Genomic DNA, 22,655 nt, shown 5'->3' on the forward strand with positions numbered 1-22,655 from the left:
GCTGAGTTTTCCAACTTTGCTGGCATATTGAGTGCAGTATTTTAACAGCATCATCTTTTAGTATTTGAAATAGCTCAGCTGGAATTTCATCACCTCCACTAACTTTGTTCGTAGGGATGCTTCCTAAAGGCCCACTTGACTCTGTATTCCAGGATGTCTGGCTCTAGGTAGTGATCACATCATCGTGGTTTTCTGGGTCATTAAGATCTTTTTTGAATAGTTATAGTAGCTCCATAATATAAATTAGAGATGTAAGCTGTTTTTCTGTTCTTTTAACGCTTTACCCAGTATGATGAGCTTTTTCCAATGGAAGAGTTTGTACAGTCTGGTCCATACTAAACTTGACAAACAGTTTTGAATCTTGTTTTTCCAGTGTAATAATATGTTATATCTAATCATTTTTGTAAAGTAATGATTAGCTATTTTTAAAAACCTTACTAACTGCTTCATAACTTCATATATATTATTAGCATAGTATTATTTATTTTTCTACAGCTGGGAATGGAAATTGCTTTTTTAAAGATTTTTTTGGGGGGTGGATGTGGAACATTTTTAAAGTCTTTATTGAATTTGTTACAATATTGCTTCTGTTTTATGTTTTGCTTTTTTTGGCCACGAGGCATGTTGTATCTTAGCTCTCCAACCAGAAATTGAACCTACACCCCCTGCATTGAAAGGCAAAGTCTTAACCACTGGACCACTAAGGAAGTACCTTGAAGTTGCTTTTAATTGTTCAATAAATTATACTAGGATCATAGATCAGTTATACTGAGGCTTGGATAGGCTAATTACACCTTCTACTTTGCAGTGAGTCTAAGAGTCTCCTGACAAAGTACTTCAATTCAGTATACAAATATGGTTCAAACGTATGTAAAGACTTTTTAGGATGGGGAATGGAGACCAGAACAGAAAATCAGCAATTTCTCTTCTGTGGTAGAAATGGAGGAAATGGAGGATTTTTCCCTAGGGGAAAAATCATGTTAAGTGAAGAAAGTGTCTAGATCTGTGGAAATAAAGGTTGGCTCTAAAACATGAGGTTACACTTGGTCTTAGGTGCATAAATAAGTGAAAATTATAAAACTCCATGTAAGTAGATGAAGTATATACAGACACAGAGATTTCTAAAAGTTGAATCAGTAGATCCAGTGATGAAATATTTCAAGATCTAAATATATATTGTCAAATGGTTTCCTGAAGAATGGTATAAGATTTTTTTTTTTTAGTGAAAAAATATAGTGTTTATTAGGAGGAAAATAAACAGGCACATGCATGGGCAGACAGACTCAGAGAGTCACACCCTCATGGTAGTCTGAATCACTTATATGGAGATCTTTTTGTGTGAATAAGGTGTGAAAGAAAGGCATAGTGGAGGGTTCTACATGGGACAGAGAGATTGAAAGACCCTTTGGGCTCCTGCACCGTCAGAAATCGTGTTTCCACCAGGCCCCAGTGGACAGCGTCAGCTGTCACTCAAGCATTATTTGAACCTGCATGACCTGGGGGATCCTTAAGCTGAGGGTGGCCCTTGTCACTCAATTTGAGGGGACCCATAAGGCAGTGAGCAGACTGAGTTTATGCTCTGCATGTCTTGAATAGAAAGCAAAGCAGAAAGCAAGAGGAAAAGGACAAGAGCAAAAGTCAGGGGCCTCAAGCTGCAGCTGGGCGAAGGCTGCAGTTTACCTTGAATTCCTGGGTTTCTGCACCAAATATGATCTCGGGTGGCCTCGGCCTACAGCAGCTTTAAGCAGGATTTCAGTTCCCAGCCAGAGACTGAAGTCACGCCACGGCAATGAGAGCACTGAAACCCAGCCACTAGACCACCAGGGACCAGTGGCTAGTGACAAGGCCCTGGCCCATCAACTATGAATAAATGAATTTCCAAGAGAAATGGGAAGTAGTGAAACAAGTAAAGCATTTATTAAGGGGCAAAAGAGCGCATGGGAATAGGCACATACAGACAGACTCAGAGACAGAGTTGTCCAGATTTTTCTTTAGCAACTTCATCTCCGGGATGATTACTGGGCTCTGCCCTGTACCTTTTGGAGGGAGAAGGCTGTGGTTCCAAGTCTACTGGAAGGCAGCACCATTTCCTCAGGGTTGTCCCAAAACTCAGAGCTGAAGCAGATGGCTTTCTAAGAGCTGAGGACCCAGTAATCCATTCAAATAGGACTCCTCGGCCCAGGTGCCAAGAAGAAAAGCTTTTGAACATGACCCTGAAGGAAGGAGTGAGTGAAAGTGAAAGTCACTCAGTCGTGTCTGACTCTGCCACCCCATGGACTATACAGTCCATGGAATTCTCCAGGCCAGAATACTGGAGTGGGCAGCCCTTCCCTTCTCCAGGAGATCTTCCCAACCTAGGGATCGAACCCAGGTCTCCCACATTGCAGATGGATTCTTCACCAGCTGAGCTACTGGGGAAGCCCTGAGGAAGGAACATTTCCCCCAAAGAGACACTAACAGAGTAAATATCCTCTCTTGGTAGATAAACAACGATAAGGCCAGCTAAACAAAGTCATTTAATTATAACCCTTAGGGAGGCGGTCCTAAGATGGCAGAGGAGTAGGATGGGGAGACCACTTTCTCCCCCACAAATTCATCAAAAGAATATTTAAACGCTGAGTAAATTCCACAGAACAACTTCTGAATGCCGGCAGAGGACATCAGGCACCCAGAAAAGCAGCCCATTGTCTTTGAAAAGAGGTAGGAAAAAATATAAAAGACAAAAAAAGAGACAAAAGAGGTAGGGATGGAGCTCTGTCCCGGGAAGGGAGTCTTAAAAAGAGAGAAGTTTCCAAACACCAGGAAACACTCACTGCTGAGTCTGTGGCGAGACTTGGAAGCACAGAGGGCAACATAACAGGGAGGAAAAATAAATAAATAATTAAAACTCACAGATTACGAGCCCAGCGGTAACTCCCCCAGTGGAGAAGCAGTGCAGACGCCTGCATCCGCCACTAGCAGGTGGGGGCTGGGCAGAGAGGTGTGGGCTGCATTGGTTAGAGTAAGGATCAGGCCTGAATGCCCCGAGGGTAATCAGAGCCAACTAACTTGGGCTAGCAAACCAGACTGTGGGATAGATACCACGTGAAAAGCTCTAACCTAAGACACTGCCAGGACCACACAGAGAACAAAGGACTGAACAGAGATAGCCGGCTGCAGACCATCCCCTCCGGTGACAGGCAGCCAGAGCCGGAAGGGGGCAATCGCAGCCCCAGAGAGACATTATCTATAAAACTGCAAGCAGGCTTCTTTGCTAACTAAGACTTCTTGAGATTCTGGACAGTTGTTATCCACCTGAGAAGGTGCGCCAGTTGTACACCCAGAAAACCAAGCAGCAGGGACGGGAGAGGCGATAAGTCACAGCGACTGCGCTCGCCAAACACCTCATCACCTGAGCTGCTCGGACCTGGGAAGGGCACAAAACGCAGGCCAAACGGAGTCTGCGCCTCTGAGGACTACCCAAGTGCCTGAACCTGAGCGGCTTAGACCTGGGAGGTGCATGCAGCCCAGGGCTGGCCTCGGACAGTTCCCGGAGGAGCAACCTAGAGCCTGAGCTGTGTGGGCAGAGAGGGCACACGTGCCGTGAGCCGGGGCAGGCCCAGTGTGGCCAAGACACTGTGAGCACACGCCAGTGTTATTTGTTTGCAGCGTCCCTCCCTCCCCACAGCGCCACGGAACAAGTGAGCCTTAAAAAAGTGTCTACCACTGCCCTCCTTGTGTCAGGGCAGAAATCAGACACTGAAGAGACCAGCAAACAGAAGAAGCTAAAACAGAGGGAACCGCCTTGGAAGTGACAGGTGCAATAGATTAAAACCCTGTAGTTAGTACCGACTACATAGGAAGGGGCCTATAGATCTTGAGAAATATAAGCCGGACCAAGGAACTATCCAAAAATGAACTGACCCCACAGTGCCCACAACAACACCAGAGAAAGTCCTAGATATATTTTTACTATCATTTTTTTAAACTTTTAAAAATTTTTAAGTCCTCTATTACTCCTTTAATTTTCATTTTTATAACCTATTACTTAAAAAAAAAGACCCTATTTTTTAAAGCAAACTTCATATATATATTTTTTTAATAATTTTTGTGACTTTGTTTTTTTTTCCTTCTTCTTCTTCTTCTTTTCTTTAATATTGTATTTTTGAAAATCCAATCTCTACTCCAGATTTTTAATCTTTGCTTTTTGGTATTTGTTATCAATTTTGTACCTTTAAGAACCCAATCTTCAGTACCCATTTTTACTTGGGAGTGAGATTACTGGCTTCATTGCTCTCTTCTCCTTTGGATTCTCCTTTTTCTCCACCAGGTCACCTCTGTCTCCTCCCTCCCCCTTCTCTTCTCTACCCAACTCTGTGAATCTCTGTGTGTTCCAGACGGTGGAGAACACTTCAGTTCAGTTCAGTTCAGTTGCTCAGTTGTGTCTGACTTTTTGCGACCCCATGAATCACAGCACACCAGGCCTCCCTGTCCATCACCAACTTCAAGAGTTCACTCAGACTCACATCCATCGAGTCAGTGATGTCATCCAGCCATCTCATCCTCTGTTGTCCCCTTCTCCTCCTGTCCCCAATCCCTCCCAGCATCAGACTCTTTTCCAATGAGTCAACTCTTCACATGAGGTGGCCAAAGTACTGGAGTTTCAGCTTTAGCATCATTCCTTCCAAAGAAATCCCAGGGCTGATCTCCTTCAGAACGGACTGGTTGGATCTTCTTGCAGTCCAAGGGACTCTCAAGAGTCTTCTCCAACACCGCAGTTCAAAAGCATCAATTCTTTGGTGCTCAGCCTTCTTCACAGTCCAACTCTCACATCCACACATGACCACTGGAAAAACCATAGCCTTGACTAGACAGACCTTTGTTGGCAAAGTAATGTCTCTGCTTTTCAATATGCTATCTAGGTTGGTCATAACTTTCCTTCCAAGGAGTAAGCATCTTTTAATTTCATGGCTGCAGTCACCATCTGCAGTGATTTTGGAGCCCCCAAAAATAAAGTCTGACACAGTTTCCACTGTTTCCCCATCTATTTCCCATGAAGTGGTGGGACCAGATGCCATGATCTTCATTTTCTGAATGTTGAGCTTTAAGCCAACTTTTTCACTCTCCTCTTTCACTTTCATCAAGAGGCTTTTGAGTTCCTCTTCACTTTCTGCCATAAGGGTGGTGTCATCTGCATATCTGAGGTTATTGATATTTCTTCCAGCAATCTTGATTCCAGCCTGTGCTTCTTCCAGTCCAGCATTTCTCATGATGTACTCTGCATAGAAGTTAAATAAGCAGGGTGACAATATACAGCCTTGACGAACTCCTTTTCCTATTTGGAACCAGTCTGTTGTTCCATGTCCAGTTCTAACTGTTGTTTCCTGACCTGCATACAGATTTCTCAAGAGGCAGGTCAGGTGGTCTGGTATTCCCATCTTTCAGAATTTTCCACAGTTTATTGTGATCCACACAATCAAAGCTTTGACATAGTCAATAAAGCAGAAATAGATGTTTTTCTGGAACTCTCTTGCTTTTTCCGTGATCCAGAGGATGTTGGCAATTTGATCTCTGGTTCCTCTGCCTTTTTTAAAACTAGCTTGAACATCAGGAAGTTCACAGTTCACGTATTGCTGAAGCCTGGCTTGGAGAATTTTGAGCATTACTTTACTAGCATGTGAGATGAGTGCAACTGTGCGGTAGTTTGAGCATTCTTTGGCATTGCCTTTCTTGGGATTGGAATGAAAACTGACCTTTTCCAGTCCTGTGGCCACTGCTGAGTTTTCCAAATTTGCTGGTATATTGAGTGCAGCACTTTCACAGCATCGTCTTTCAGGATTTGAAATGGCTCAACTGGAATTCCATCACCTCCACTAGCTTTGTTTGTAGTGATGCTTTCTAAGGCCCACTTGACTTCACATTCCAGGATGTCTGGCTCTAGGTCAGTGATCACATCATCGTGATTATCTGGGTTGTGAAGATCTTTTTTGTACAGTTCTTCTGTGTATTCTCTCCTTTTCATTACCCCCTTTTATCCTCCTGGCCACCTCTGTCTCCTTCCTCCCTCTTCTCTTCTCTGTATAACTCCGTGAATGTCTCTGAGAGGTCCAGACTGTGGAGCACACATAAGGAAGTGATTACTGGCTAGCTTGCTCTCTCCTCTTTTGATTCCACCTCATCTCATTTGGGTCACCTCTAACTCCCTCCTCCCTCTTCTCTTCTCCATGTAACGCTGGGAACCTCTCTGGGTGTCCCTCACTGTGGAGAAACTTTTCACCTTTAACCTAGATGTTTTATCAGCGGTGCTGTATAGAAAGAAAAGTCTTCAGACTACTGTAAAAATAAGACCGAAACCCATAAGCAGGAGGCTTAAGTCCAAATCCTGAGAACATCAGAGAACTCCTGACTCCACGGAACATTAATCGATAGGAGCTCATCAAACGTCTCCACACCTACACTGAAACCAAGCACCACCCAGGGGACAACAAGTTCCAGAGCAAGACATACCACGCAAATTCTCCAGCAACACAGGAACACAGCCCTGAGCTTCAATATACAGGCTACCCAAAGTTACTCCCAAACCACTGACATCTCATAACTCATTACTGGACACTTCATTGCACTCCAGAGAGAAGAAATCCAGCTCCACACACCAGAACACTGACACAAGCTTCCCTAACCAAGAAACCTTGACAAGCCACCAATACAACCTCACCCACAGTGAGGAAACTCCATAATAAAGAGAACTCCACAAACTGCCAGAATATAGAAAGGCCACCCCAAACGCAGCAACATAAACAAGATGAATAGACAGAGGAATACCCAGCAGGTAAAGGAACAGGATAAATGCCCACCAAACCAAACAAAAGAGGAAGACATAGGGAATCTACCTGATAAAGAATTCCAAATAATGATAGTGAAAATGATCCAAAATCTTGAAATAAAAATGGAATCACAGATAAATAGCCTGGAGACAAGGATTGAGAAGATGCAAGAAAGGTTTAACAAGGACCTAGAAGAAATAAAAAAGTCAATATATAATGAATAATGCAATAAATGAGATCAAAAACACTCTGGAGGCAACAAATAGTAGAATAATGGAGGCAGAAGATAGGATTAGTGAAGTAGAAGACAGAACAGTAGAAATAAATGAATCAGAGAGGAAAAAAGAAAAATGAATTAAAAGAAATGAGGACAATCTCAGAGACCTCCAGAACAATATTAAATGCTCCAACATTCGAAACATAGGAGTCCCAGAAGAAGACAAAAAGAAAGACCATGAGAAAATACTTGAGGAGATAATAGATGAAAACTTCCCTAAAATGGGGAAGGAAATAATCACCCAAATCCAAGAAACCTAGAGAGTCCCAAACAGGATAAACCCAAGGCGAAACACCCCAAGACACATATTAATCAAATTAACAAAGATCAAACACAAAGAACAAATATTAAAAGCAGCAAGGGAAAAACAATAAATAACACATAAGAGGATTCCCATAAGGATAACAGCTGATCTTTCAATAGAAACTCTTCAGGCCAGGAAGGAAAGGCAAAACATACTTAAAGTGATGAAAGAAAATAACCTACAGCCCAGATTACTGTACCCAGCAAGGATCTTATTCAAACATGAAGGAGAAATCAAAAGCTTTATAGACAAGCAAAAGCTGAGAGAATTCAGCACCACCAAACCAGCTCTCCAACAAATGCTAAAGGATATTCTCTAGACAGAAAACACAAAAAGGGTGTATAAACTCGAACCCAAAATGATAAAGTAAATGACAACAGGATCATACTTATCAATAATTACCTTAAATGTAAATGGGTTGAATGCCCCAACCAAAAGACAAAGACTGGCTGAATGGATACAAAAACAAGACCCTTATATATGTTGTCTACAAGAGACCCACCTCAAAACAAGGGACACATACAGACTGAAAGTGAAGGGCTGGAAAAAGATATTCCATGCAAACAGAGACCAAAAGAAAGCAGGAGTAGCAATATTCATATCAGACAAAATAGACTTTAAAACAAAGCCTTTGAAAAGAGACAAAGAAGGACACTACATAATGATCTAAGGATCAATCCAAGAAGAAGATATAACAATTATAAATATATATGCAACCAACATAGGAGCACGGCAATATGTAAGACAAATGCTAACAAGTATGAAAGGGGAAATTAACAATAACACAATAATAGGGGGAGACTTTAATACCCCACTCACACCTATGGATAGATCAACTAAACAGAAAATTAACAAAGAAACACAAACTTTAAATGATACAATAGACCAGTTAGACCTAATTGATATCTATAGGACATTTCACCCCAAAACAATGAATTACACCTTTTTCTCAAGCATACACAGAACCTTCTCCAGAATAGATGACATCCTGGGCCATAAATCTAGCCTTGGTAAATTCAAAAAAATTGAAATCATTCTAAGCATCTTTTCTGACCATAATGCAGTAAGATTAGATCTCAATTATAGGAGAAAAACTATTAAAAATTCCAACATATGGAGGCTGAACAACACGCTTGTGAATAACCAACAAATAACAGAAGAAATCAAAAAGAAATCAAAATATGCATAGAAACTAATGAAAACACAACAACCCAAAACCTGTGGGACACTGTAAAAGCAGTGCTAAGGGGAAAGTTCATAGCAATATAGGCATACCTCAAGAAACAAGAAAAAATTCAAATAAATAACCTAACTCTACACCTAAAGCAACTAGAAGAGGAAGAAATGAAGAACCCCAGGGTTAGTAGAAGGAAAGAAATCTTAAAAATTAGGGCAGAAATATATGAAAAAGAAACAAAAGAGACCATAGCAAAAATCAGCAAAGCCAAAAGCTGGTTCTTTGAAAGGATAAATAAAATTAACAAACCATTAGCCAGACTCATCAAGAAACAAAGGGAGAAAAATCAAATCAATAAAATTAGAAATGAAAATGGAGAGATCACAACAGACAACACAGAAATATAAAGGATCATAAGAGACTACTATCAGCAATTATATGCCAATAAAATGGACAACGTGGAAGGAATGGATAAATTCTTAGAAAAGTACAACTTTCCAAAACAGAACCAGGAAGAAATAGAAAATCTTAACAGACCCATCACAAGCACGGAAATTGAAACTGTAATCAGAAATCTTCCAGCAAACAAAAGCCCAGGTCCAGACAGCTTCACAGCTGAATTCTACCAAAAATTTAGAGAAGAGCTAACACCTATCCTACTCAAACTCTTCCAGAAAATTGCAGAGGAAGGTAAACTTCCACACCCATTCTATGAGGCCACCATCACCCTAAAACCAAAACCTGACAAAGATGCCACAAAAAAAGAAAACTACAGGTCAATATCACTGATAAACATATATGCAAAAATCCTTAACAAAATTCTAGCAATCAGAATCCAACAACACATTAAAAAGATCATACACCATGACCAAGTGGGCTTTATCCCAGGGATGCAAGGATTCTTCAATATCTGCAAATCAATCAATGTAATTCACTACATTAACAAATTGAAAAATAAAAGTCATATGATTATCTCAACAGATGCAGAGAAAGCCTTTGACAAAATTCAACATCCATTTATGATAAAAACTCTCCAGAAAGCAGGAATAGAAGGAACATACCCCAACATAATAAAAGCTATATATGACAAACCCACAGCAAACATTATCCTCAATGGTGAAAAATTGAAAGCATTTCCCCTAAAGTCAGGAACAAGACAAGGGTGCCAACTTTCACCACTACTATTCAACATAGTTCTGGAAGTTTTGGCCACAGCAATCAGAGCAGAAAAAGAAATAAAAGGAATCCAAACTGGAAAAGAATAAGTAAAACTCTCGCTGTTTGTAGATGACATGATCCTCTACATAGAAAACCCTAAAGACTCCACCAGAAAATTACTAGAGCTAATCAATGAATATAGTAAAGTTGCAGGATATAAAATCAACACACAGAAATCCCTTGCATTCCTATACGCTAATAATGAGAAAATAGAGAAATTAAGGAAACAATTCCATTCACCATTGCAACAAAAAGAATAAAATACTTAGGAATATATCTACCTAAAGAAACTAAAGACCTATATATAGAAAACTATAAAACACTGGTGAAAGAAATCAAAGAGGACACTAATAGATGGAGAAATATACCACGTTCATGGATCAGAAGAATCAATATAGTGAAAATGAGGATACTACCCAAAGAAATCTATAGATTCAATGAAATCCCTATCAAGCTACCAACGGTATTCTTCACAGAGCTAGAACAAATAATTTCACAATTTGTATGGAAATACAAAAAACCTTGAATAGCCAAAGCAATCTTGAGAAAGAAGAATCAACTTTCCTGACTTCAGGCTCTACTACAAAGCCACAGTCATCAAGACAGTATGGTACTGGCACAAAGACAGAAATATAGATCAATGGAACAAAATAGAAAGCCCAGAGATAAACCCACGCACCTATGGTTACCTTATCTTTGACAAAGGAGGCAAGAATATACAATGGAGAAAAGACAATCTCTTTAACAAGTGGTGCTGGGAAAACTGGTCAACCACTTGTAAAAGAATGAAACTAGAACACTTTCTAATATCATACACAAAAATAAACTCAAAATGGATTAAAGATCTAAAAGTAAGACCAGAAACTATAAAACTCTTAGAGGAGAACACAGGCAAAACACTATCCGACATAAATCACAGCAGGATCCTCTATGACCCACCTCCCAGAATATTGGAAATAAAAGCCAAAATAAACAAATGGGACCTAATCAAAATTAAAAGCTTCTGCACAACAAAAGAAACTATAAGCAAGGTGAAAAGACAGCCTTCAGAACGAGAGAAAATAATAGCAAATGAAGCAACTGACAAACAACAAATCTCAAAAATATACAAGTAACTCCTGCAGCTCAATTCCAGAAAAATAAACAACCCAATCAAAAACTGGGCCAAAGAACTAGACATTTCTCCAAAGAAGACATACAGATGGCTAACAAACACATGAAAAAATGCTCAACATCACTCATTATCAGAGAAATGCAAATCAAAACCACTATGAGGTACCATTTCACGCCAGTCAGAATGGCTGTGATCCAAAAGTCTACAAGCAATAAATGCTGGAGATGGTGTGGAGAAAAGGGAACCCTCTTACACTGTTGGTGGGAATGCAAACTAGTACAGCCCCTATGGAGAACAGTGTGGAGATACCTTAAAAAACTGGAAATAGAACTGCCTTATGACCCAGCAATCCCACTGCTGGGCATACACACTGAGGAAACCAGAACTGAAAGAGACACGTGTACCCCAATATTCATCGCAGCACTGTTTCTAATAGCCAGGACGTGGAAGCAACCTAGATGTCCATCAGCAGATGAATGGATAAGAAAGCTGTGGTACATATACACAATGGAATATTACTCAACCATTAAAAAGAATACATTCGAATCAGTTCTAATGAGGTGGATGAAACTGGAGCCTATTATACAGAGTGAAGTAAGCCAGAAAGAAAAACACCAATACAGAATACTAATGCACATATATGGAATTTAGAAAGATGGTAACGATAACCCTGTATGCGAGACAGCAAAAGAGACAGAGATGTATAGAACAGTCTTTTAGACTCTGTGGGAGAGGGAGAGGGTGGGATGATTTGGGAGAATGGCATTGAAACATGTATAATATCATATAAGAAATGAATCGCCAGTCCAGGTTCGATGCAGGATACAGGATGCTTGGGGCTGGTGCAATGGGATGACCCAGAGGGATGGTATGGGGAGGGAGGTGGGAGCGGGGTTCAGGATTGGGAACATGTGTACACCCGTGGTGGATTCATGTTGATGTATGGCAAAACCAATACAATATTGTAAAGTAATTAGCCTCCAATTAAAATAAATAAATTAAAATTAAAAAAATAAAGTCATTCTCAAAAGTGAAAAAAATAATTATAACCCTTAATAAAATTCTTAATGTTGCATAAACAGATAACCAGCAAAGACCTACTGTATTTGTATGTACAGGGAACTCTGCTCAATATTCTGTAATAACCTAAATGGGAAAAGAATTTGAAAAAGAATAGATACATGCATAAGGGAGTCACTTTGCTGTACACCTGAAACTAACACAATATTGTCAATTAATTATACTCAAATATAAAATAAAATTTTTAAATAAAATCATTAAAATAAATTAATAAAAAGAAAAGAGCAGAGAGAGATACGTATGCTTGCCATCCTATGCTTTCTCCATAATATTGCAGTACAACTAGTATTCTTTAGACCCAGTTTCTTCGTATTTCTTAGACATGAGGGCTGCCTCAAACACAGGTCCACATTTCCTGCTGACCTGACAGAAAAGATTCTTCATCTCTATCCCAAAGGGAGAATCAGTTCTACTCATGCCCAAGAACAGAGTCCCAGTCCTAGTATCTTCTGTAATACAAGCCCTGCCAAGAAGTCCCTGCCTCCCAGTCTTCTTGTAGCTTCTGCATCTAGAGTCCTCTCACCTTTCCTCCCAACCTTAACACCCTCTGCATCAGGCCCTACCACTGGTGAATCCTTCTGGCTCACTCACCATATGTACTGTCTCACCCCCAAAGTGCTTAAGGAGGATGCCTTCTCATCCTGCTGGGCAACCGGGAACCCACGGAAGCTGGAACTGAGACACCACATAGAGAAAGGACCCAGGGCTTGTGGGTGAGCATGACATCCTGGCTGTGCCAGTCCAACTCTGTAACTATGGAGAACTTTCTACAGTTCAAAACCACTGCCTTTAGGTGGTGGAACACAGTCCTTAAATGTGCTGGGAACTGAAGCCTACCAAATCCCTGCTGCTGCTGCTGCTGCTGCTGCTAAGTCGCTTCAGTCGTGTCCGACTCTGTACGACCCCATAGACGGCAGCCCACCAGGCTCCCCCATCCCTGGGATTCTCCAGGCAAGAACACTGGAGTGGGTTGCCATTTCCTTCTCCAATGCATGAAAGTGAAAAGTGAAAGTGAAGTCGCTCAGCCGTGTCCGACTCTTAGCGACCCCATGGACTACAGGCTACCAGGCTCCTCCATCCATGGGATTTTCCAGGCAAAAGTACTAGAGTGGGTTGCCATTGCCTTCTCCGACCAAATCCCTAACAGCCTAAAAATCATTGACCTCACCTGGAACCTTGGATCTAGTTTTACAGGTGAGTCGTTTTTTAAATCTTCCACACTTCAGACTTGGGGGAAATTCTATCTGACCTGAATTGGGGATTTAACCTGAGTTGTTGGCTATTTTTAATGGGCAATGGGATGGCATTCACATCTCCTTAGTTATGCCAGAATGCAGGTTGGTGGTAACTGCACAGAAAGGTGGGCCAGAAGTGACAGGAACTAACTCCTGAGAAATAAAAACCAAGGTACCAAGTACACACACATACACATACACACACACACACACAAATCACAGAACACAAGCATATGGTGCATTCTTTGGGCTTCTCCTTTAGCACTTTGCATTTAGTTTAAAAGGGTGTAGTTCTTCTTCTCCCCACTCCCTTTTAGATTATAAACTCTGGCAAAGCACTAAGGGCTTGGTTTCTCTTTCTGGATTTAGAAGACAGTTCACCAAGTGACTGCCAGCCACATTTTTAACCCACAGAACCCTAACTCCCCTTATGCCTGATGTGTCCCTTGCCCTTCCTCCCTCCCAGTGATATGCTGCTGCTAAGACCCCAACTTTCTCTCCCTAGGCCCATGCAGGGGAAGACGTCCAGCCCTGACCTCAAGCTCCCAAGTGTCCGGATCCCAAGTCCTTAACAATCTGTAGGTTTTTGGTAGACTGTTGCTACGGAGAGAGAGAGAGAAGGCAATGGCAACCCACTCCAGTACTCTTGCCTGGAGAATCCCAGGGACGGGGGAGCCTTGTAGGCTGCTGTCTTTGGTGTCACACAGAGTCGGACACGACTGAAGTGACTTAGCAGCCTCAGCAGCTAACGAGATAGGAGTCACGGAGCCAAGACTCAGACGCGAGGAAACACCGGGCCGGGGTCTGCCCAGGAGCGGGCTGGGTGGGGTTGTGCCGCTTTGGGCAGTAATGAGAGTAACAGGTAGCCCGTGGACTAGACCAGGTACCTGTCCGAGGTCTGTTAGGCCCGGGGCAGGAGTCGGGGGTGGGGTAGGGTAGGGTGGGGCACAGCAGGAAGTGAGCTGCTGGCCAGCGAGGGAAGTTTCACATGCTGCTCCCCATCACTCGAATTACTGCCCAAATCACACCCCCTCACCCCACCCCCATCCCCACCACGGTGGTGGCAAAATTGTCTTTCTGTAAAAGAAAGGCGCCAAAAAAGGTTGGGGGCTGCTCGATTAGACTTAGGATAAGAAGCTGAGGTTCAAATATGTGGCAGTAGTGAAAGTGAAAGTTGCTCAGTCATATCTGTCTCTTTGCCACCCCATGGACTACACAGTCCATGGAATTTTCAGGCCAGAATACTGGAGTGGGTAGCCTATCCCTTCTCCAGGGGATCTTCCCAACCCAGGGATGGAACCCAGGCCTCCATAGTGAAGTCGCTCAGTCGTATCCGACTCTTTGCGATCCCATGGACTGTAGCCTACCAGGCTTTTCAGTCCATGGGATTTTCGGATTTTCCAGGCAAGAGTACTGGAGTGGATTGCCATTTCCTTCCCCAGGGATCTTCCCGACCCAGGGATCGAACCCAGGTGTCCTACATTGTAGGCAGACACTTTACCCTCTGAGCCACCAGGGAAGCCCGGCCTCCATAAGGGAAGCTCAAGAATACTGGAGTGAGTACCCTATCCCTTCTCCAGGGGATCTTCCCAGCCCAAGGATCGAACCCAGGTCTCCACAGGGGAAGCTCAAGAATACTGGAGTGGGTAGCCTATCCCTGCTCCAGGGGATTTTCCCAACCCAGGAATCGAGGGGTCTCCTGCATTGCAGGCGGATTCTTTACCAACTGAGCCACCAGGGAAGCCCGTTTGGCAACTGCGGGGGCGGGGGGCGGGGAGGGAGCGACAAACTTACCCAGGTGCGCTGCTCAGAAGTTTCCAGGATCCTTGTCCCCAGTTTGAAAGGCGAGCTGGTAAACGCTGGCACATCCAGCCAATGGTGACGACGCTGCCTCCGCCCCTCGAAACTTAGCGAGCGAAGCGCCTGGGCTTTAAACACGTGATTGTCTGGGTGGTGGCCGGAGATTTCTCCTTCTGTGCCTGCTTATCTGTACTTTCTAAGATATTCTGCACGACAGGTCTAAAAGAAGGAAGCTCACTTAAAGAAACAAAGAAAACGAAACGGGCGAGGTCCGCTTTCTTCCGGGCTCGGCGTCTCCATCAGCCAGCCAGCGGCCCTTCCCGCCTGTTAGCGCGGCAGCCAATCAGCTTGTCAGGCAGTGTCCCCCACGCGCCGGGAGCCACCCTGAGCGTTTGCTCGACTGTCCTTTATTTGGCTCATCACAGCCGAAGGGGTATCAGGCTTTCTACTCGGGACTCTTTCCAGCTGTACTCGCCTCGTTCCAACCGCACCGGTGTCCCCTGGACTTAAAGCCCAGTCGCCGCTGGGGACCGGGTAAGAGCCGTCTGTGCACCTAAACGAGGGTGGCGCGAAGATCCGGAGGCAGATTCGGACACACTCCCCGATCATGTGGGATGATCGGTCCGGAGCCAGCTCCATTGGCTTCTCTCAAAGGTATACGATTTTCTTGATACTTTTCTTAGGCCCGCTTTTTTATGGTAATTATGGTAATAGACGTTTCTGCAGCTCAGCCGGTCTAAGACCTGTGATCCGAACCCTCAGACTTTGAAACTCTCGGAAGCCGCGTTTTAAAACCGGGAGAGAGAGAGAGATGAAGGAGACGGCGGGAAGAAGGGAGGGAGGGAGGAATGCCTAAGGAACCCCCGAGTTAGTGGCGTCTCCTACCATCAGCCGCAGACTGAACCTTCGGAGGATTCCAACCCCAACCTTCAAGCCAGTTGAAAATGAATGGAACAACATATCCCCTGTCCGGATTCCAGGCTCTCAGGATCTGTGAGTATGGTTATTTTATGCAACTGAGTTTGGGGATAATTTGTTATGCACCTTAGTAAGGAACAATAGTATGTGTGTTCTTCTCGGGCTTCTTTTCCTAGTTTTCTAAACACTTTCCAACGTTTGCTATTTTCAGACTTTTTTTTCTTTTTTCATTTGTGCTGCAAATATCTGTAGATCCATTTGGAGACAATGACATCTCTGAGATTACAGTTTCTGTAATCTGTAATCTATAATCCCCAACTTCCTCTCCCTACGCTCTTTAAGGCCCTTCCCAGTCCAAGCAGGGAAACACGTCCAGCCCTGACCTGATACATGATACATGATATATCCTATACTTAATTACATTTTCTTTAATGTCTCACAATAAAGTTACATACAATTTTCCTGAAGGATCTCGCACCTTTTTTCAGATAGTCCTATGTCCCTAATTTTTGAGGCAGTTTTAGATAGTATCTTTAAAAAATAATTTTGGGGGACATCCCTGGTGGCACAGTGGCTAAGAATCCGCCTGCCAGTGCAGGGGACAATCCTTGGTCTGGGAAGATCCCACATGCCACAGAGCAACTAAGCCTTTGGGCCACAACTGTGGAGCCTGCGCTGGAGTTGCAACCATGGAGCAGGCTTGCCTAGAGCCCCATGCTCTGCAACTAGAGAAGCCACCGCAATGAGAAGACTGTGCATCCAATGAAAAGTAGCCCCCTACTTGCCTTAACTAGAGAAAAACATGTGTGCGACAACAAAGACCCAGCACAGTCAAAAATAAATTGAAAAATTTTTTCTATGTTTGATAATATAAGTACAATTACTTTACATGCATAGATTTCTGCAACCAGAAAATTGACACACTTCCTTATTATTCTAATGATTTTTCTGCACTTTTTAAAAACATAGGCTTCCCTGATGGCTCAGTGGTAAAGTATCCACCTTGCAATGCAATGGACACAGCTTCAATCCCTGGCCTGGGAAGATCCCACATGCCTCGAAGGAACTAAGCCCACACACCACAACTACTGAGCCTGTATTCCAGAGCCCACATGCCGCAATTACTGAAGCCTGTGGATTTTGGAGCCGCAACTACTGAAGCCTGTGGATTTTGGAGCCCATGTTCCACAACAAGAGAAGCCACCGCAACGAGAAGCCCTCGGCGCTGCAATGAGAGAGTAACCCCTGCTCACTGCAACTAGAGAAAGTCCATGCAGCAACAAAGACCCAGTACAGACAAAAATAAATAAATAAAACATAGTCAATCAGGGAATTCCCTGGAGATCCAGTGGTTAGGACTCAGTGGTTTCATTTATTGCTAAGGCCCAGGTTCAATCCCTAGTTTGGAAACTAAGACCCTGCAAGCCAAGCAACTCAGCTAAAACACCAAAAGAACCCAGGAAACAATAGTCAGTCTTTTCAGTACCTATTTTCTATTTTTCCTGCTCAACTGGATTAGCTAGAATCTCTTGGGAAGCAGTGAATAAGTGTTGATAGTAGGCACTCTTCCTATGTTCACTATCTTAAGGGGATATCTCAGTAGTTTCTCAGCATGAAAACTATTTGCTGTGTGTTTTCTCATAAACTCTTTTTATCACTTCCCAAAAGTTTGGTCATAGTTCTAATTTGCTAAGAGGCTTTATCACGAAAGAATATCCAAAATTTATTAGAAGACTTCTCATCTATTCAGCTGATCCTATGATTTTTCTCATTGATTTTCTAGTGCTAAAATGAACATTAAATCCCTCATTTAGATACAGTGCTGTGTGTCAACTATATCTCAGTAAAACTAGAAGAAAAAAATAAATGAATTCCTGATTCAAATCACCTTGGCCATGATGTATTATCATTTTTAGATATTGTTGGATTTGGTTTGCTAAAATTTTATTTAGAATTTTTTTCTTCTAGACATTGAGTGATGATGATCTGCAATTTTCCTCTCAGATTTTACTTGTCCAACTGATTATCAAGATTATGCTAACCAGTGTTCATAGCAGCAATATGTACAATAGCCAAGAGGTAGAAGCAGCCTAAGTATCCCATCGATAGATGGATGGATAAAGAAAATGTGGCATATATATATATATATATATGAATACTACTCACCCATTTTTAAAAAAGGATGAAATAATGCCATTTGCAGCAACATGGATGGACCTAGAGATTATCATATTAAGTGAAGTCAGACAGAGAAAGACAAATATATGACATCACTTATATGTGGAATCTAAAAAGTTAATACATGTAAACTTGTCTACAAAACAGAAACAGGCTCATAGACATAGAAAGCAATGTTACAGTTTCCAAAGAGGAAGTGGATAGAAGAGGGATAAATTAGGAGTTGGAGATTAATTACACACTTCTATATATAAAGGGGCTTTCCCGATAGCTCAGTTGGTAATCTGCCTGCAATGCAGGAGACCCTGGTTCGATTCCTGGGTTGGGAAGACCCGCTGGAGAAGGGATAGGCTACCCACTCCAGTATTCTTCGGCTTCCCTTGTGGCTCAGCTGGCAAAGAATTTACCCACAGTGAGGGAGACCTGGGTTCGATCCCTGGGTTGGGAAGATCCCCTGGAGAAGGGAAAGGCTACCCACTCCAGTATTCTGGCCTAGAGAATTCCATGGACTGTATAGTCCATGGGGTCGCAAAGAGTGGGACATGACTGAGTGAGTTTCACCTTCACTTTCTATATCTAAAATAGATAAACAACCTGGACCTACTGCATAAGCACAAGAAACTACATTCAATGTATATAATAGAAAAGAATATGAAAAACAATATATATACATATATAAATATACAGCTTCAGTATTCTTGCCTGGAGAATCCCCATGGACAGAGGAGCCTGGAGAGCTACAGTCCATGGTGTTGCAAAGAGTCCAAAGAGGAAATGGGTAGGAGAGGGATAAATTAGGAGTTGGGGATTAATTTCACATTCCTATATATAAAATAGATAAACAACACAACCGAGCGACTAAGCACAACACGCATACATATACGTATATAACTGAATCAATTTGCTGTACAGAAGAAACTAGCACAACATTGTAAACCAACTATACTTCAATTAAAACAAGAGAAATGTAAATCCAGGAAATTGTTAGAAGAAATATGCAAAATAAAGGGATTTAAAAACAAGAGTATGCTAGCATCATAAAGTTATTTAGGCAGGGTTTCCTCTTCTGTTCTTGTGGGTAGTTTGTGTAATACTGAAACTCTCTTCTTTAAACTTGTATTTTAGAACTTGCTGTGATAGAGTTACTAAGCTTTTCTGAGTTTTTCCAGTGTATGCATGTGTGTGTGCTAAGTTGCTTCAGTTGTGTCTAACTCTTTGTGACCCCATGAACTGGGGAACTAGAGAACCATTCCAAATTAAAGGAGATTAAGAAACACAAATATAATGTGTGTTCCTAGATTGTATCCCAGACCAGATTTTTTTCTTTTGCCATAAAATTCAAATAAGGTCTATAGATTAGGTCATAGTAGTGTATCAGTTTTAATTTACTGGTTTTGATTATTGTACTGTGAATGTCCTTATTCTTAAGAAATAACCACCAAAGTACTAGTGAAAAATGAAAGTGTTAGTCGCTCAGTGTCTGACTTTGTGACCCCATGGACTGTAGCCTGCCAGGCTCCTCTGTCCATGGAATTCTCCAGGCAAGAATATTGGAGTGGGTTGCCATTCCCTTCTCCAAGGGATCTTCCAGACCCAGTGATTGAACTCAGGTCTCCTGCTTTGCAGGTGGATTCTTTACTGTTTGAGCCATGAGGGAAGGAGTACTATGTCTGCAACTTACTCTCAAATATTTCAGGGGAAAAAAAAATGGCAGTAGAGGAGGATAAGGAGAAAAAAGCCATCAGGATAACCTGTGGTCAAAGGACTCTGGGCACAGTGCTATCTAATATCTAATTAAAAATATTTCCCTCTCACTCTAAGCAAGTCTTTACTATGTTTTGCTAAAATCAGGGTCTGATATTTCATGTAACTTGGGAAACGGAGGAAGAGATCTTTTTCTTCTTGGGATACAGAGCAGCATGGAAGGGGCAGAGCCTGCAAGAGTTGTTGGGTCAATCAAGGAAGTAACCAGCAGAAGTCTTGACATAGCAGTTCAGAGCAAAAAGTGAGAGGAGAGGACTAGATGAGATCTGAGGAGCATGGAAGCATTTCTGGCACTCTCAGAAATCTTAATGCAAGGAAACTAGAGAAAGACCAAATTTTCTGTATTTACACATAATGAGAGCTCAGACAATATCAGTTGGGTCTTAAAAATCTCAATGTCACTGATAACTAGAGAACTTATGGTCATTCAGATTGCAAATGGGTGGGGTTTTTCCTGCTAAAAAGAAAAGAAATTGAACAAAGCATTTTGAGCCTCCCTCCGTTCCCCGTGTGTTGATGGCAGAAGAAAGAAAAAGCGTAAAAACAGGTGCTGTAGAATTTTTGGTTATATAGATTCTCCAGTGTAGAAAGGCAACTGTATCCTGGTCTTTAGAACTACGTGAAACACACTGTAAATGCGGTTGCTGCCATGAATCACAGAATAGATCAGAAGTATATTTGGGTAAGGCCATTTGCAGCGACATGGATGGACCTAGAGAGTGTCATACTGAGTGAAATAAACCGGACAGAGGAGAAATATCATATGACATCCCTTATATGTGGACTCTAAAAAAAAAAATGATACAAATGAACTTACTTACAAAACAGAGACTCACAGACTTAGAAAAGGAACTCATGGTTGCCGAGGGAAAGGATAGTTAAGGACTTTGGGAAGGACATGTACACGCTGCTATATTTAAAATGGATAACCAACAAAGACCTGTTGTATAACACATGGAACTCTGCTCAATGTAATTGAATGGGAGTGGGGTTTGGGGGAGAATGGATACATGTCTATGTGTGGCTGAGTCCCTTCACTGTTCACCTGAAACTATCACAACATTCCTAACCAACTATACCCCAACACAAAATGTTTTGGATGTTAATAAAAATAAAATAACTATATTTAGGGAATGAGATCATTACAGTCTTGTGCATGAGAGAATAAAAGGAAGTTGTAGGAAGTTGGAGTATTGTGGACGTGGGGATGCACCACCCACGTCCCCTTCAAAGGAGGCTTCCTGCCCAGACTTGGAAGAAGGCAGATGGCAGACCAGCCTCTAAATGTCAGCTCCTTCAGGGCCCACCTCAACTGCAATGAGCTGCCTTGCTTGGAGGCACAGACCACTCCCAGCCTCAGCTCACAACTGACAACGGGAAAATTGTTATAGACAATATCAAACCTCAGCCATTCAGCTCCATGCAGGACAACTCCGTTGGGCACGATTCACTGCACAGCATCCTGCCAGAATGGCTGAGGTTCTTGGAGGGCTACATCTCATTCAACGTCTTTCTCTACCCGAGTCTACTTCCTCCTGTTCTTTTCAGGGGGTTTGCTCTGTTGTAAACATCTTGCTCTGTTTAAACATCTGTTGTAAACATCTTTGCTCTGTTGTAAACATCTTGCATCTGTTTAGAGCAGCTCAGCATCTGCTTCCAGAGAACTTCAACCTGCAAGAGAGTGTGAGAGGATACAGCAGAGTCTGCTACATGGTACAACAGATGTAAGTTGATACATGAATAAAGGCACTTCACTACCTAGGATGAGTAGGAGGGACAAGGAGATGAGAGTAAGGTTGGCATGTGTTTGGGTTCTGAGGTTTGTTCTGATGCTTTTACAGAAACCTCAAATTAACAATGGATTAAATAATTTAGAAATGTATTTCTCATGAAAGTGAAAATGTTAGTCGCTCAGTCACATCAGACCTTCTTTGTGACCTCACAGGCTGTAGCCCACCAGGCTTTTCTGAGAATGGGATTCTCCAGGCAAGGATACTGGAGTGGGTTGACATTTCCTCCTTCAGGGGATCTTCCCGACCCAGGGATTGAACCTGGGTCTCCCACATTGCAGGCAGATTCTTTACCACCTGAGCCACCAGGGAAGCCCAACCAGAAGGAGGCAGAGCTGGGATCTGAACCCAGGCAGCTGGCCCCTGAGCCCTTGCTCTTACCAATTTTGCTATACTGCCTCCTATTTCTCATAGAGAAGTAAAAAATGCTGTGTTACTCCTCTGTTGTTTGTTGTTGTTCATTTGCTAAGTCGTGTCTGACTCTTTTGCGACCCCATGGACTGTAGCCCACCAGGTTCCTCTGTCCATGGGATTCTCCAGGCAAGAATACTGGCATGGGTTGCCATTTCTTTCTTCGGGGGATCTTCCCAATCCAGGGAACAAGCCTGTGTCTCCTGCATTGGCAGGCAGATTCTTTACCACTGAGCCACCAGGGAAGCCCATTATTCCTCTGAGAAGGTCATCAAAGTCCAAGACCCTTTCCATTTTGTTGCTCTGCTTCACTTGACATGCTTCACATACACATCAATATAGGCCAGGTCATGGTGCAGGAAAAAACCCATTCCCAAACCTCAGAGGCTTACAACAAACATTTTCTCACTTACACTGTAGGTCTGTTGGGGATTCACCTTGGCTCTGCTCCATATTCTTCTCACATGGGGATCAGGCTGCTAGAAAAACCCCTATCTGAGACATCACCACAACGCAGAGGGGATCATGACAATTAAGCAAAACACAAGCAATAACTGCCTTCAGAGATAATACCACACCTGCCTGT

General features: G+C 42.5%; 1 protein-coding gene and 1 long non-coding RNA gene across 15 annotated transcripts in view; one reads left to right on the forward strand and one right to left on the reverse strand.

The window, feature by feature from the left end:
- Positions 1-15,122, reverse strand: part of SLFN12 (schlafen family member 12) — a 44,720-nt gene extending 29,598 nt beyond the window's left edge. For all 14 annotated transcript variants that reach the window (XM_005899703.2, XM_070390467.1, XM_070390479.1 and 11 more), the window contains exon 1: positions 15,003-15,122. The gene's annotated coding sequence lies outside the window, so the exon portion shown is untranslated. The remainder of the gene's footprint in view (positions 1-15,002) is intronic.
- A 90-nt stretch (positions 15,123-15,212) lies between these two features.
- Positions 15,213-17,813, forward strand: LOC138992143 (uncharacterized). The gene is made up of 3 exons (XR_011468054.1): positions 15,213-15,662; positions 15,900-16,001; positions 16,896-17,813. It is a non-coding gene; the product is annotated as an uncharacterized lncRNA (long non-coding RNA).
- Positions 17,814-22,655: the final 4,842 nt, after the last annotated feature.

Source organism: Bos mutus, chromosome 19 (genome assembly GCF_027580195.1).
Source record: "Bos mutus isolate GX-2022 chromosome 19, NWIPB_WYAK_1.1, whole genome shotgun sequence".
Lineage (NCBI taxonomy): Eukaryota > Metazoa > Chordata > Mammalia > Artiodactyla > Bovidae > Bos > Bos mutus.